This window comes from Chionomys nivalis, chromosome 20 (genome assembly GCF_950005125.1).
Source record: "Chionomys nivalis chromosome 20, mChiNiv1.1, whole genome shotgun sequence".
Classification (NCBI taxonomy): Eukaryota; Metazoa; Chordata; class Mammalia; order Rodentia; family Cricetidae; genus Chionomys; species Chionomys nivalis.
Window position 1 is genome coordinate 5,047,304 of NC_080105.1, and position 17,409 is coordinate 5,064,712.

At 42.6% G+C, this 17,409-nt stretch overlaps 1 pseudogene; it reads right to left on the reverse strand.

Moving 5' to 3' along the window:
• Positions 1-205: 205 nt before the first annotated feature.
• Positions 206-17,409, reverse strand: part of LOC130863126 (harmonin-binding protein USHBP1-like) — a 120,230-nt pseudogene continuing 103,026 nt past the window's right edge.

The window sequence follows — 17,409 nt, forward strand, 5'->3', positions numbered from 1 at the left end:
TGCAGTCCCAAAGCAGTCTGGGAGTCCTCTTCCCCAGCACACCTGGGAACACCTTTAACCTGAACGCTTCCCATCTCTGTCCTCCTTTGGGAAACTCAGCACCTACTCGGAAGGTGGTCTGGCCACAGGGACAAAGGACAGATGGTATGATGTCACAACAGGTCGCTTTACTCATTAACAGTGTGTATGTGTGCATTACTGTAGAGCCTGTAGCGTTCAGAAGAGGGCGACAGATCCTCCTCCTTGACATTACAGGTACTGGCTGTGGAGAGTGGGAACTGAACCCAGGTCCTCTGCAAGAACCGCTGAGCCATCTCTGCAGCCCATGACAAGACATTCTATGACATGCCTGCCACAGCTGCATGTTACATGCAAGTTTGGTCTGGGTCCTACAGGAAAGTCTGGCCTGGCTGTGGAGTCCTGGGCTTCTCCAGGACTCTGGCGGTGGCTGCCAGCATCGTCAGCTCCTCTGCCTGCTGGGCCTGCATCTGAGCAATCTGCTGCTCCAACTTCCGGCGCTGTTCTTCCTGCTTCTGGTGGGCTCCTCTGAAGGCCAAGACCAGGGAGCTGCCGGGGGAGGGGAGATTCCTGGCTATGATTCACAGGCCTGTCTAAACTAAAGGCAGAGGCTGTGGGCTTGCTGCTGCCTTTCTGAGAAGAGGGGTTGCTTCTGAGACCCACCTGTGAGCCTTGTACAGCTCTCAGTTCAGCTCTGCACTTTGAGCACATCTGGTCCGGCCCTTCTGAGCCACCTGTTCCAGCTGCTGCCGCAGGGATCGCAGCTGTGCCCGAAGGCCCGCTGTCCTGCAAGGGTGATAGAGACCACCCCAGTCACTCCCAACCCTCTCGCTCTCCTCCCGACACGCCCGCTTACCCCTGACACATACCGGGCGAGGGATGCCGACAGTTCCTGGGATAAGGTCTCAGAATCCCATGCTCTGCCCATCTGACCACCAGGGAGGGCAGGAGGGCCCTAAGGGAAGTGGAGAGGAGAGAAGAGACAATGTGTATGCTGTGTTTAGCCCAGGCTGGACATCGAAGGTGCCCTGCTCCCAGTCAGGGCTTTGTTTTGTTCTCTTTAAGTCAGTGTTTCTCTGTGTTGCCCTGGCTGTTCTAGAACTGGATTTGCAGACCAGGCTGGCCTTGAACTCATGGAGACCCGCCTGCCTCTGCCTCCCAAAGGCTAGTGATGGAGGAGTTATTTTCATTTAATAAAGAAACTGCCTTGGCCCATTTATAGGCCAGCCCTTAGGTGGGTGGAGTAAACAGACAGAATGCTGGGAGAAAGAAGCTGAGTCAGGAGTCGCCATGATTCTCCCATTCCAGACAGACGCAGGTTAAGATCTTTCCTGGTAAGCCAGCTCGTGGTACTACACAGAATATTAGAAATGGGTTAGATCAATATGTAAGAGCTAGCCAATAAGAGGCTGGAACTAATGGGCCAGGCAGTGATTAAAAGAATACAGTTTCCGTGTAATTATTTTGGGGCATTAGCCATGCGGGCGGCCGGGTGCCGGGGACCTAGCCCTGCCGCTCTTATTACAACAGAGTGGCACCCAACATGCTAATGAACTCCACGTAAAACCTGAGAGGGCTTAAAACGGAGAGAGAGAGAATTCAAGACAGTTTTTTGCTGTTTGTGGGTTGCGTGCCGCAAAGAAATTGTCCTGACTCAGCAGCAGGAAAAAACTCGCTGTTTTAAAATGCCGGCTTTCTGGGCTATGCCGCCATTGCGATCTCTGTCTGGCTCCTGCGGGAGACAGAGCTTTTAAACGGAGCATTTGGAGTAAAGTGCTATGATTTGTTTGATGGCAACTAGACTCACTGTGTGCCTAAAAGGAAGTCATTTTGTGCTGCGGCTCAGAGGCACAAGCAGCTCCACCATGCTACTGGTGCAATGTGCAAGAATCAGAGGCACGAGCGGCTCCGCCATGTTGGACTGGGCGGGGCAAGCAAGCAGTACCTGTTTTTGACCTAGGAATGTCACAGCTTAGATTCTTAAGCGCTTAGCGATTTAAAAGCACAAAACAAAGTGCTCCTGGATAGTAAAAAAATTACAGATTCACAATAGAACTGATTCAGACACTGTTGGATGAATGTACGTAGGCTTGAGAGAGAGAGAAAAATATATATATAAAGAATAGAGTTAATGTATTAAAAAAAGGGTAAAGTCTTTAAAGAGACAGAGTACAGATAGTTACAGATTAAAAGAAATAAAGAAAAATAAGCCACGTAAAAATGGAGAATTCACAGAGAGTCTGGATTTTTGTATTATTGTGTTTTCTTTAAAATTTTTGACTGTGAAGGAGCTAAGTGCAGAGAGACATTTCATTATATGGGCTGCCAAGCTAAACCAGAATGGATATAAGGGCATTATGATTTCAGAATATGGGTCTAAGGATATGATGCTTTGGAGAGGGTCTTCTTTTGTTTTCACAGAGGATGCGACCCTGTGGATTTCTTCTATCCCAATATGGTATGATAGACCACGCCCTCCTGAAAGGTTACTGTGAACACCCTCAAAAAATTACTTCACACAACTGCCAACCGAGATGACCCTGGCACACAGGTTATACCATGAAAGACCTAAATAACAGCGCCCCCATTCAGAAGGAAGCAGTTTGGAGAGAAAAAACTGCGCCCATATTCCCAAATATTGTTTATAAATGTTCCTTTACATTTAAAGGGGGAAATGATATAGGTATGAATAATTTGCATTGGTATGGATTTTAAGGTCAATTTTGTTATATGTATATGTATTTATGATCTTGATTAAGGTATTGTGATTGTAAAAATGTAATGTATAATTAGGAAATATAGGTTGTTGATGGATAATCATAAATAATAAGCTTGTAGTCACGTTAGTTAGATTTTCTAGATATATAGAGATACATTTCAATTAGGCATTCTTCATATCTTTCAAAGACTACAGAACATGGCATTTAATGTTTTAATGACTTAGGGCTTTTCATGACAATGAGACACGTCTGTTCCTGGCAGCACCAATCTACTTCAAGAGGATGATGGGCATTGAAGAGGCTCCTTATGGAGTTTGATAGCCATTTGGGCATGAAACTGTTCTTGCCTGGACTGTTGCATAAACTGGACACAAAGAACCCGCAGAAAGAGGACTGCTGAACTTGCCTAAAGGTGAGATGGTCTTTCGGGGTTCCTGACTCATAAAAGAGTCTGCAAGACATTCTGCAGGACACAGCAAAAAGTGACTGAACTGTCTTTGGAATTTCCTGCTTGATGAAAATGTCTGCTGGATACTATGGGCCTGTAGGCCGAAGATGGATGCACCAACGGTACAGAGGAACTTTGGGTGACTGTCCAGGCAATGAGATGTCTGTCATTTCTAGAGTTTTGGATTTCTTGTTTACTTAGGTAATATTATATCCTTCTGGAGTCTTTGATGGAGTTGAAGAATGGATAGATAGTTATAGTTTTCCTTAGTTATGATAAGAGATAAAATAGATATAAATATTGTAACTGTAATTTTTACTTGATAACCATTTTGTTATATGTAATTTTACTATGTTAAAGTTAAAGCCTTTCTTTTTGTTTAAACAAAAAAAGGGGAAATCATGGAGGATTTACTTTCATTTAATAAAGAAACTGCCTTGGCCCATTTATAGGCCAGCCCTTAGGTGGGTGGAGTAAACAGACAGAATGCTGGGAGAAAGAAGCTGAGTCAGGAGTCGCCATGATTCTCCCATTCCAGACAGACGCAGGTTAAGATCTTTCCTGGTAAGCCAGCTCGTGGTACTACACAGAATATTAGAAATGGGTTAGATCAATATGTAAGAGCTAGCCAATAAGAGGCTGGAACTAATGGGCCAGGCAGTGATTAAAAGAATACAGTTTCCGTGTAATTATTTTGGGGCATAAGCCATGCGGGCGGCCGGGTGCCGGGGACCTAGCCCTGCCGCTCTTATTACAACAGGCTTGGATTTTTTTTTTTTTATTCTTTTTTACTTAAAATTTCCACCTGCTCCCCGTTTCCCATTTCCCTTCCAAAAAAAGTCCAGGACCAGATGGTTTCAATGCAGAATTCTACCAGAACTTCCAAGAAGACCTAATACCTATACTCCTTAAGGTATTTCACAATATAGAAACAGAAGAGTCATTGCCAAATTCCTTTTATGAAGCTACAGTAACTCTGATACCAAAACCACACAAAGACCCAACCAAGAAAGAAAATTACAGGCCAATCTCACTCATGAACATCGACGCAAAAATACTCAAAGAAATTCTGGCAAACCGAATCCAAGAACACATTAGAAAAATTATCCATTATGATCAAGTAGGCTTCATACCAGAGATGCAGGGCTGGTTTAACATACGCAAATCTATCAATGTAATCCATCATATAAATAAACTGAAAGAAAAAAACCATATGATCGTTTCATTAGACGCTGAAAAAGCATTTGACAAAATTCAACATCCCTTTATGATAAAAGTCTTGGAGAGATTAGGGATACAAGGGTCATACCTAAATTTAATTAAAGCTATATACAGCAAGCCGACAGCTAATATCAAATTAAATGGAGAGAAACTTAAAGCCATCCTACTAAAATCAGGAACACGCCAAGGCTGTCCACTCTCTCCATACCTCTTCAATATAGTTCTCGAAGTTTTAGCAATAGCAATAAGACAACATAAGGGGATAAAGGGGATTCAAATTGGAAAGGAAGAAGTTAAACTTGCATTATTTGCAGATGATATGATAGTGTACATGAGCGACCCCAAAAACTCCACCAAAGAACTCCTACAGCTGATAAACGCCTTTAGTAATGTGGCAGGATACAAGATCAACTCCAAAAAATCAGTCGCCCTCTTATACACAAAGGATATGGAAGCAGAGAGGGAAATAAGAGAATCATCACCTTTCACGATAGCCACAAAAAGAATAACATGTCTTGGGGTAACTCTAACCAAGGAAGTGAAAGATCTATTTGACAAGAACTTTAAGGCATTGAACAAAGAAATTGAAGAGGATACCAGAAAATGGAAGGATCTCCCTTGCTCCTGGATTGGGAGGATCAACATAGTAAAAATGGCAATTCTACCAAGGGCAATCTATAGATTCAATGCAATCCCCATTAAAATCCCATCAAAATTCTTCACAGATCTTGAAAGGACAATAATCAACTTTATATGGAGAAACAAAAAACCCAGGATAGCCAAAACAATCTTATATAATAAAGGAACTTCTGGAGGCATTACCATCCCTGACTTCAAACTCTATTACAGAGCTACAGTAATGAAAACAGCGTGGTACTGGCATAAAAACAGGCTTGGATTAAAGGCGTGTGCCACCACTCCTGGCCAGATTGATTTTTATTATTACACTATTTACTGTATTTATTTACTAATGTTGTATGTGCCTGCATACATGTGCCACAGTGTGCATGTGGCGGTCAGAAGACAACTCATGGGTAGCATCCTCTTCCCACTGTGTGGGCCCAAGTGAAGAGGATGGGACACATGTGCCAGCATCTCCATGAGGTCTGGGGCTCCCCCTTGTGAGGATGACTCAGGATGTTTTCCTTTCCTTTGGATTCTGTCAGAACCTCACTGCACTTTAAGAACCTAAGTGAAGCAGATTCCTCACCAAGGACTAACGCTCCTTGGACCACCCCCCTCCTCCCTTCAGGGAGCTTGCCTGCCCTGGGGTTTTCCTTTCAAATTCTAATAAATTGAGTTTCTTTTAGCTACATTCTTAAATTACTTTTTTAATGGAACTAAGAACGCACAAAGGGACCCTGATTCCCAGCTCTGCTGAGGCACCCCAAGATTTTCAGTAGTCCCTCTCTCCTGATTTCTATTTATTTGTTGTTATTTTAAAAGTTTCATTGATTTTCATTTTCTGTGTACGGGTGTTTACAAGCCTATGTCTGTATAGCATGTACCCAAAGTCCAGAACAGGTTGGACCCTCTGGATCTAGAGTTACAGACGGTTGTGAACACCGTGTGAGTGCTGAACTCCAGCCTGGGTCCTCCGCAAAAGCAGCCCTAGCTACTGAGCCACCGTTCCATCCACTCCCCCGCCCCCATTTTTAATACTTAGACCTGCACCCCTGGGAACTGACCTGGGGTCGGCAGCAAGTGCCTTTACCGCTTGTTCTTTGGGCAGAAGGATGCTCAGAGGCGCCCCGATGGTGGGCACAGTACCTGGTAGTGTTGCTGTCCAACCTCCTGGTCGTCCTCCTCTTCGCTGCTCGGGTCCTCGCTGCTGCCTCCTCTGCTGCCTTCTCCAGCCAGGTGAGTCCGCTCCCAGCGAAGCTGCTGCAGTAGCAGCAGGTGGGCGGGGCCCTGGGCCCTCAGCTCCGACTCCTGCAGCTCCAGCCTGTGCTTCTCTCCCCGGGACAGCTGCAGCAGCAGCACCAAGTCCACCAGACTGTCCTGCAGGGGCCAAGAGTCAGGAGTCAGAGAGCAAAGAGGTTTTCATTTGTGCTGGGCAAGTGCTGTACTACGGAGCCACCCTGCCCCCAGGCCCAGGAACTCATTGCCCTGGGAAGAGGATGTTGGGAACTCCTCTTGCAGTGGCTGATCTTGGTTGTCAACTTGATGGGATCTAAAATCACCCCAACCCTGCAGACACACCTGTGAAGAAGTAGCTAAGTTAGAGTAGTGGGTGGGGGTGGGGTCCTGGGCTGCATGCATTTCTCTCGCCTCCTAAGTGCAGACGCAAGCAATGTGACCAGCTGCTTCAGCCTCTCGCAGTCACAGCTTAATGATGGACTGCACCCTGTCACTGCCAGCCACGCTGAACAGACCTTCTGCTGGAATTGTTCCTGCCAGGGATTTCATCATAGCAACACAAAGGTAACTTACAGAATCTTTTTTTGTTGTTGTTTTTTTGTTTGTTTTTATTTATTTATTTATTTTTATTTTTTTAATTAATATTTCCACCTGCTCCCCGTTTCCCATTTCCCTCACCTCCTCCCAAATATTACCCCCTCCCCTCACTCCCCTCCCCCATCCCCGCTCCTCTTCTCCGCCCCCCACACCATTCCCCCTCCCTTTCGATACTGAAGAGCAGTCCAAATTCTCTGCCCTCCGGGAAGACGAAGGTCTTCTATCTACGTCCAGGAAGGTGAGCATCTAAACAGGCAAAGCTCCCACAAAGCCAGTTCATGTATTAGGATTGAAACCTAGTGCCATTGTCCTTGGCTTCTCATCAGCCTTGTTTGTCCGCCATGCTCAGAGAGTCCAGTTTCAACCCATGCTTATTCAGTCCCAGACCAGCTGACCTTGGTGGGCTCCCAATACATCAGATCCACTGTCACAGTGGGTGGGTGCATCCCTCGTGGTCCTGATTTCCTTGCTCATGTTCGCCCTCCTTCTGCTCCTCATTTGGACCTTAAGAGCTCAGACTGTTGCTCCAAAATGAGTCTCTGTCTCTACCTCAATCCATCGCCAGATGAAGGTTCTAAGGTGATATGTAAGACATTCATCAGTGACGAACTACCCAACCTGCACAGAGATCTGATCTCGGCACCAGGAGAGACAGCAGTGGGGTGAGTTTGTGACCAGCAGCGGAAGCAGCCCTGGACAGGGAACTCTGAAGTTCCTCATCCCCCACCCTATTCTCCCTGGGCTCCCTGCAGGGGCTCTACACCCCGCATACTGCCTCTCTATTCTTGTCCCACCCAGCTTGCATCCAGAACCCTTCTTCCTTCTGCCCCCTTTCCTCTTTGGACACATAACACCATCCAGCGCAGTCTGTCTGGTGCTGGGGGCAAATCCTCAGGGCAAGTAGGCAGACGAGACTTCCTTTGTTTCACTGGCCTGCCTGCAACAAGCAAGGTAGGGTCTTTGTTTACGAACTACCCAACCTGCAGGGAGATTTGATCTTGGCACCAGGAGAGCCATCAGTGGGAGAGCTAATCTGGGTACCAGGAGAGCCGTCTTTGGGCACGGAGATCTGATATTGGTACCAGGAGAGACATCACTGGAGCACCTGGAGAGCTATCACTGCAGAGTGCCATCACTGGGAAGGTACATCAGTAGGCAAGGAGACCTGATCCGGTAAAAGAAGATCCATAGGGGAGCATTCAGAGAAAGAGATGGGCAGGCGCCAATGCAAGAATTCACCCAACAATCTGAAAAACTATATGAAACCACCAGAACCCAGCGACCTCACAACAGGAGGACATGAACACCTTAATCATGAAGAAGTAGATAAAATTGACTTTATGAAAGTGATTGACGCCCTTAAACAGCATGTACAAAATGCTCTTATAGAAATGGATGAGAAGTATAACAGAAAGTTTGAAGAATTGAGTAAATCAGTGAATGACACTCTAGTAAACCAAGGAAAAACAATCAAACAGATAATGAAAACAGTTCAAGACTTAAAAACTGTAAGGGAGGCAAAGAAGAAAACACAAACATAAGGCCAGCTGGACAGGGAAAATCTAGGTAAACGAATAGAGACTACAGAAGCAAGCATAACCAACAGAATACAAGAGATAGAAGAAAGAATCTCAGATTCTGAAGATACCATAGAGAAAATAAACACGCTGATCAAAGAAAACAGCAAGGCCAACAAATTCTCATCACAAAACATTCAGGAAATATGGGACACAATAAAAAGACCAAAGCTAAGAATAATAGGAATAGAAGAAGGAGAAGAAGCGCCACTCAACGGTCCAGAAAATATATTTAATAAAATTATAGAAGAAAACTTTCCCAACCTAAAGAAAGATATACCTATGAAGGTTCAAGAAGCATACAGAACACCGAATAGGCTGGATCAAAAAAAAAAAAAAACATCCTCTCGCCATATAATAATCAAAACACAAAGCATACAGAATAAAGAAAGAATACTAAGAGCAGCAAAGGAAAAAGGCCAAGTTACTTATAAAGGTAAACCTATCAGACTTACACCTGACTTCTCTATGGAAACCATGAAAGCCAGAAGGTCCTGGATAGATGTACTGCAGAAACTAAGAGAACATGGATGCAAGCCCAGACTACTATACCCAGTCAAGCTTTCGTTCACTATAAATGGAGAAAACAAAATTTTCCAGGATAAAAACAAATTTAAACAATACGTAGCCACAAATCCAGCCTTACAGAAAGTAATAGAAGGAAAATCACTAATCAAGGAGTCCAACAATGACCACAATAACTCAGACATCTAGAGACCCTTTACCAGCGCAACTCAAAGAAGGGAAACACACAAAATCTACTACTAAAAAGTGACCGGAGTTAACAACCACTGGTCATTAATATCACTTAATGTCAATGGACTCAACTCACCTATAAAAAGGCACAGATTAAGAGATTGGATACGAAAACAGGATCCAACATTCTGCTGTTTACAAGAAACACACCTCAACCACAAAGACAGGCACCTACTCAGAGTAAAGGATTGGGATAAGGCTTATCAAGTAAATGGACCTAAGAAACAAGCAGGTGTGGCCATACTAATTTCTAACAAAGTTGACTTCAAACTTAAATCAATCAGAAGAGATGGAGAGGGACATTTTCTACTCATAACAGGAACAATTCATCAGGAGGAAGTCTCAATCCTGAATATCTATGCCCCTAATATAAAAGCACCCACGTACGTAAATGAAACATTGTTAAAACGCAAGGCAGCCATCAAACCGCACACAGTAATAGTAGGAGACTTTAATACTCCTCTCTCACCAATGGACAGGTCAATTAGACAGAAACCTAACAGAGAAATAAGAGAATTAATGGAGGTAATGAATCAAATGGACTTAACAGACATCTATAGAATATTCCACCCAAATAGGAAAGAATATGCCTTCTTCTCTGCAGCTCATGGAACCTTCTCAAAAATCGTCCACATACTCAGTACAAAACAAACATCCACAGTTACAAAAAAATATTAATAACCACTTGTATCTTATCAGATCACCATGGATTAAAGCTAGAATTCAGCAACAATGCTACCCCCAGAAAGCCTACAAACCCATGGAAACTGAATAGTCAACTACTGAACCATACCTGGATTAAGGAAGTAATAATGAAAGAAATTAAAGTCTTCCTTGAAGACAATGAAAATAAAGAAACAACATACTTAAACCTATGGGACACTATGAAAGCAGTCCTGAGAGGAAAGTTCATAGCACTAACTGCCCACTTAAAGAAAACAGAGAAAGCACACATTGGAGACTTAACAGCCCACCTGAAAGCTCTAGAAAAAAAAGAAGCAGACTCACCTAGAAGGGGTAGAAGACTGGAAATAATCAAACTGAGGGCTGAAATCAACAAAATAGAAACACAGAAAACAATCCAAAGAATCAATGAATCAAAAAGCTGGTTCCTGGAGAAAATCAACAAGATTGATAAACCCCTATCCAAACTAATCAAACGGCAGAGAGAGAATTTGCAAATTAATAAGATCAGAAATGAAAAGGGGGACATAACCACAGACACAGAGGAAATTCAGACAATCATTAGATCTTACTACAAAAGCCTGTATGCCACAAAACTGGAAAATGTAAAAGAAATGGACACATTTTTAGATAAGTACCATATACCAAAGTTAAACCAGGACCAGGTGAACAACCTAAATAGACATGTTAGCCATGAAGAATTAGAAGCTGTTATCAAAAACCTCCCTTCCAAAAATAGTCCAGGACCAGATGGTTTCAATGCAGAATTCTACCAGAACTTCCAAGAAGACCTAATACCTATACTCCTTAATGTATTTCACAATATAGAAACAGAAGAGTCATTGCCAAATTCCTTTTATGAAGCTACAGTAACTCTGATACCAAAACCACACAAAGACCCAACCAAGAAAGAAAATTACAGGCCAATCTCACTCATGAACATCGACGCAAAAATACTCAAAGAAATTCTGGCAAACCGAATCCAAGAACACATTAGAAAAATTATCCATTATGATCAAGTAGGCTTCATACCAGAGATGCAGGGCTGGTTTAACATACGCAAATCTATCAATGTAATCCATCATATAAATAAACTGAAAGAAAAAAACCATATGATCGTTTCATTAGACGCTGAAAAAGCATTTGACAAAATTCAACATCCCTTTATGATAAAAGTCTTGGAGAGATTAGGGATACAAGGGTCATACCTAAATTTAATTAAAGCTATATACAGCAAGCCGACAGCTAATATCAAATTAAATGGAGAGAAACTTAAAGCCATCCTACTAAAATCAGGAACACGCCAAGGCTGTCCACTCTCTCCATACCTCTTCAATATAGTTCTCGAAGTTTTAGCAATAGCAATAAGACAACATAAGGGGATAAAGGGGATTCAAATTGGAAAGGAAGAAGTTAAACTTGCATTATTTGCAGATGATATGATAGTGTCCATGAGCGACCCCAAAAACTCCACCAAAGAACTCCTACAGCTGATAAACGCCTTTAGTAATGTGGCAGGATACAAGATCAACTCTAAAAAATCAGTCGCCCTCTTATACACAAAGGATATGGAAGCAGAGAGGGAAATAAGAGAATCATCACCTTTCACGATAGCCACAAAAAGAATAACATGTCTTGGGGTAACTCTAACCAAGGAAGTGAAAGATCTATTTGACAAGAACTTTAAGGCATTGAACAAAGAAATTGAAGAGGATACCAGAAAATGGAAGGATCTCCCTTGCTCTTGGATTGGGAGGATCAACATAGTAAAAATGGCAATTCTACCAAGGGCAGTTTATAGATTCAATGCAATCCCCATTAAAATCCCATCAAAATTCTTCACAGATCTTGAAAGGACAATAATCAACTTTATATGGAGAAACAAAAAACCCAGGATAGCCAAAACAATCTTATACAATAAAGGAACTTCTGGAGGCATTACCATCCCTGACTTCAAACTCTATTACAGAGCTACAGTAATGAAAACAACGTGGTACTTGCATAAAAACAGAGAAGTCGACCAATGGAATCGTATAGAAGACACGGATTTTAACCCACAAACCTATGAACAACTGATTTTCGATAAAGGAGCTAAAAGTATACAATGGAAGAAAGAAAGCATCTTCAACAAATGGTGCTGGCACAATTGGATGTCAACCTGTAGAAGAATGAAAATAGACCCATATCTATCACCATGCACAAAACTCAAGTCCAAATGGATCAAAGACCTCAATATCAATCTGAACACACTGAACCTGATAGAAGAGAAAATGGGAAGTACCCTACAACATATGGGCACAGGAGATCGCTTCCTATGTATAACCCCAGCAGCACAGACATTAAGGGCAACATTGAATAAATGGGACCTCCTGAAACTGAGAAGCTTCTGTAAAGCAAAGGACACTCTCACTAAGACAAAAAGGCAGCCTACTGAGTGGGAGAAGATCTTCACCAACCCCGCAACAGACAAAGGTCTGATCTCCAAAATATATAAAGAACTCAAGAAACTAGACTTTAAAATGATAATTAACCCAATTAAAAATGGGGCACTGAACTGAACAGAGAATTCTCAACAGAAGAAGTTAAAATGGCCAAAAGATACTTAAGGTCATGCTCAACCTCCTTAGCGATCAGAGAAATGCAAATCAAAACAACTTTGAGATATCATCTTACACCTGTCAGAATGGCTAAAATCAAAAACACCAAGGATAGACTTTGCTGGAGAGGTTGTGGAGAAAGGGGTACCCTTTGCTGGTGGGACTGCAAACTTGTGCAACCACTTTTGGAAATCAGTGTGGTGGTTTCTCAGAAAAATTGAGATCAACCTACCCCTGGACCCAGCAATACCACTCTTGGGAATATACCCAAGAGATGCCCTATCATATGACAAAAGCATTTGTCAAACTATGTTCATAGCAGCATTATTTGTAATAGCCAGAACCTGGAAGCAACCTAGATGCCCTTCAATGGAAGAATGGATGAAGAAAGTGTGGAATATATACACATTAGAGTACTACTCTGCGGTAAAAAACAATGACTTCTCGAATTTTGTATGCAAATGGATGGAAATAGAAAATACGATCCTGAGTGAGGTAACCCAGACCCAAAAAGAAGATCATGTGATGTACTCACTCATAATTGGTTTCTAGCCATGGATAGGCGCCACTGAGTCTATAATTTGTGATCCTAAAGAACCTAAACAAGAGGGTAAACCCAAGGAAAAACATATAGATATCCTCCCAGCTATGGGAAATAGACAAGATTGATGGACAAAAAATTGGAATCTTGGGGGTGGGGTGGGAGGGGGATGAGGGGTGATGGGGAGAGAAAAGTGTGAACGAGAGGATGAGGGGAACTGAGGGAATCGGGGTGATTGGAGATAAAGGAAGGTTGGATTGGGGAGCAGGGAAACTCATACCTTAGTTAAGGGAGCCACCTAAGGGTTGGCAAGAGACTTGAACTTACAATGGCTACCAGATGCCCAAGGCAATGTCCCCAGTTAGTTCATTGGGGCACCTGAAGATAGGGAACCTGAAATGAACCTATCCTATAATCATACTGATGAATATCTTGCATATCGCCATAGAACCTTCATCTAGCGATGGATGGAGATAGAGACAGAGACCCACACTGGAGCACTGGACTGAGCTCCCAAGGTTATAATGTGGAGAAGAAGGAGAGAGAACATGAACAAGGAAGTCAGGACCATGAGGGGTGCACCCAACCACTGAGACAGTGGGGCCGATCTATTGGGAGCTCACCAAAGCCAGCTGGACTGCTACTGAAAAAACATGGGATAAAACCGGAGTCTCTGAATGTGGCGGACAATGAGAGCTGACGAGAGGCCAAGGAGAATGGCACAGGAACTTTCAGATGGCGATGGATCGAGAGAGAGACAGAGACCCAATTTGGAGCAACGGTCTGAGCTCTTAAGGTCCAAATGAGGAGCAGAAGGAGGGAGAACATGAGGAAGGAAATCAGGACCACGAGGCGTGCACCCACCCACTGTGACAGTGGAATTGATCTATTGGGAGCTCTCCAAGGCCAGCTGGACTGGGACTGAATAAGCATGGCTTGAAACTGGACTCTCTGAACATGGCGGACAATGAAAGCTGACGAGAAGCCAAGGACAACGGCACTAGGTTTCGATCATAACAAATGAACTGGCTTTGAGGGAGCTCAGCCTGTTTGGATGCTCACCTTCCTGGACCTAGATAGAAGTGAAAGGACCTTGGTCTTTCTGTAGGGCAGGGAATTTGGACTGCTCTTCAGTATCGAGAGGGAGGGGGAGTGGACTAGGGGGAGGAGAAGTGGAGTGGGGATAGGGGGAGGGGAGCGGGGGGAGGGGGCAATATGTGGGAGGAGGGGGAGGGAAATGGGAAACGGGGAGCAGTTGGAAATTTTAATTAAAAAAGAATAAAAAAGAGAAAAAAAAAGTCATTCATCAGTATAGGATAGGGTCATTTCAGGTTTCCTCTCCTCAGTTGCCCAAGGTACCAGCTGGGGACATCTCCCTGGACACCTGCGAACCCCTCTAGAATCAAGTCTCTTGCCAACCCTAAGATGGCTCCCTTAGTTAGGATATATATTTCGCTGCTCCCGTATCCACCCTTCCTATATCCCAACCATCCCAATCCCCCGAGCTCCTCCCATCCTCCCCTTCTCATGTTTCTCATCCCATTTCCCCTTTGCCCCAAGCCACCTCAAGCGCAAGTTCCCACGTTTTGCCCTGCAATCTTGTCTACTTCCCCTCTCCAGGCGAATGACTATACGATTTTCTTTGGGTTCACTTTCTTATTTAGCTTCTCTAGGATCACAAATTATATGCTCAATGTCCTTTTTTTATGGCTAGAAACCGATTATGAGTGAGTACATCCCATGTTCCTCTTTTTGGGTCTGGGATACCTCACTCAGGATAGTGTTTTCTATTTCCATCTATTTGTACGCAAAATTCGAGAAGTCATTGTTTTTTACCGCTGAGTAGTACTCTAATATGTATATATTCCACACTTTCTTCATCCATTCCTCCATTGAAGGGCATCTAGGTTGTTTCCAGGTTTTGGCTATTACAAACAATGCTGCTATGAACATAGTTGAACAGATACTTTTGTCATTTGATGGGGCATCTCTTGGGTATATTCCCAATAGTGGAATTACTGGATCTTGGGGTAGGTTGATCCCAAATTTCCTGAGAAATCGCCACACTGATTGCCAAAGTGGTTGCACAAGTTTGCATTCCCACCAGCAATGGATGAGTGTGCCCCTTTCTCCACAACCTCTCTAGCAAAGGCTATCATTGGTGTTTTTGATTTTAGCCATTCTGACAGGTGTATGATGGTATCTCAAAGTTGTTTTAATTTGCATTTCCCTTATCGCTAAGGAGGTTGAGCATGACCTTAAGTGTCTTTTGGCCATTTGAATTTCTTCTGTTGAGAATTCTCTGTTCAGTTCAGTGCCCCATTTTTAATTGGTTTAATTAGCATTTTAAAGTATAGTTTCTTGAGTTCTTTATATATTTTGGAGATCAGATCTGTGTCTTTTGCAGGGTTGGTGAAGATCTTCACCCAGTCAGTGGGTTGCCTTTTTGTCTTAGTGAGAGTGTCCTTTGCTTTACAGAAGCTTCTCCGTTTCAATTCAATGTTGTCCTTAATGTCTGTGCTGCTGGGGATAAACGTAGGAAGTGATCTCTTGTACCCATATGTTGTAGAGTACTTCCCACTTTTTCTTCTATCAGGTTCAGTGTGTTCAGACTAATATTGAGGTCTTTAATCCATTTGGACATGAGTTTTGTGTATGGTGATAGATATGGATCTATTTTCATTCTTGTACAGGTTGACAACCAGTTCTGCCAGCACCATTTGTTGAAGATGCTCTCTTTTTTCCATTGAATACTTTTAGCTCCTTTATCAAAAATTAGGTGCTCATATGTTTGTGAGTTAAAATCAGGGTCTTCTACTCGGTTCCATTGATCGACTTCTCTGTTTTTATGCCAATACCAAGCTGTTTTCAATACTGAGGCTCTGTAATAGAGTTTGAGGTCAGGGATGGTAATGCCTCCAGACGATCCTTTATTATATAAGATTGTTTTGGCTATCCTGGGTTTTTTGTTTCTCCATATAAAGTTGATTATTGTCCTCTCAAGATCTGTGAAGAATTTTGATGGGATTTTAATGGGGATTGCATTGAATCTATAAATTGCCCTTGGTAGAATTGCCATTTTTACTATGTTGATCCTCCCAATCCAAGAGCAAGGAAGATCCTTCCATTTTTTGGTATCCTCCTCAATTTCTTTCTTCATAGACTTAAAGTTCTTGTCAAATAGATCCTTCACTTCCTTGGTTAGACTTACCCGAAGATATTTTATGCTATTTGTGGCTATCGTGAAGGGTGATGCTTCTCTGATTTCCATCTCTGCTTCCTTATCCTTTGTGTATAGGAGGGCAACTGATTTTTTGGAATTGATCTTGTATCCTGCAACGCTACTAAAGGTGTTTATCAGCTGAAGGAGTTCTTTGGTGTAGTTTTTGGGGTCCATTATGTACACTATCATATCATCTTCAAATAATGAAAGTTTAATTTCTTCCTTTCCAATTTGAATGCCTTTGATCCCTTTATGTTGCTTTATTGCTATTGCTAGAATTTCAAGCACTATATTAAATAGGTATGGAGAGAGTGGCCAACCTTGTTTTGTTCCTTATTTTAGTGGAATAGCTTTGAGTTTCTCTCCATTCAATTTGATGTTAGCTGACGGCTTGCTATGAATAGCTTTTATTATACTTAGGTACGACCCTTGTATTCCTAATCTCTCTAAGACCTTTATCATAAAGGGATGTTGAATTTTGTCAAATGCTTTTTCAGCATCTAATGAAATGAACATATGGTTTTTTTCTCTCAGTTTATTTATATGATGGATTACATTGATAGATTTTCATATGTTGAACCAGCCCTGCATCTCTGGGATGAAGCCTACTTGATCATAATGGATAATTTTTCTAATGTGTTCTTGGATTCGGTTTGCCAGTATTTTATTGAGTATTTTTGCGTCGATGTTCATGAGTGGATTGGCCTGTAGTTCTTTCTTGGTTGTGTCTTTGTGTGGTTTTGGTATCAGTGTAACTGCAGCTTCATAAAAGGAATTTGGCAATGACTTCTCTGTTTCTATATTGTGAAATACATTAAGGAGTATAGGTATTAGGTCTTCTTGGAAGTTCTGGTAGAATTCTGCATTGACGCCGTCTGGACCTGGGCTTTTTTTGGTGGGGAGGCTTTTTATAACAACTTCTAATTCTTTGCGACTAACAGGTCTATTTAGATTGTTCACCTGGTCCTGGTTTAACTTTGGTATATGGTACTTATCTAAAAAAGTGTCCATTTCTTTTACATTTTCCAATTTTGTGGCATACAGGTTTTTGTAGTAAGATCTAATGATTCTCTGAATTTCCTCTGTTTCTGAGGTTATGTCTCCCTTTTCGTTTCTGATTTTGTTAATTTGCGTATTCTCTCTCCGCCGTTTGATTAGTTTGGATAG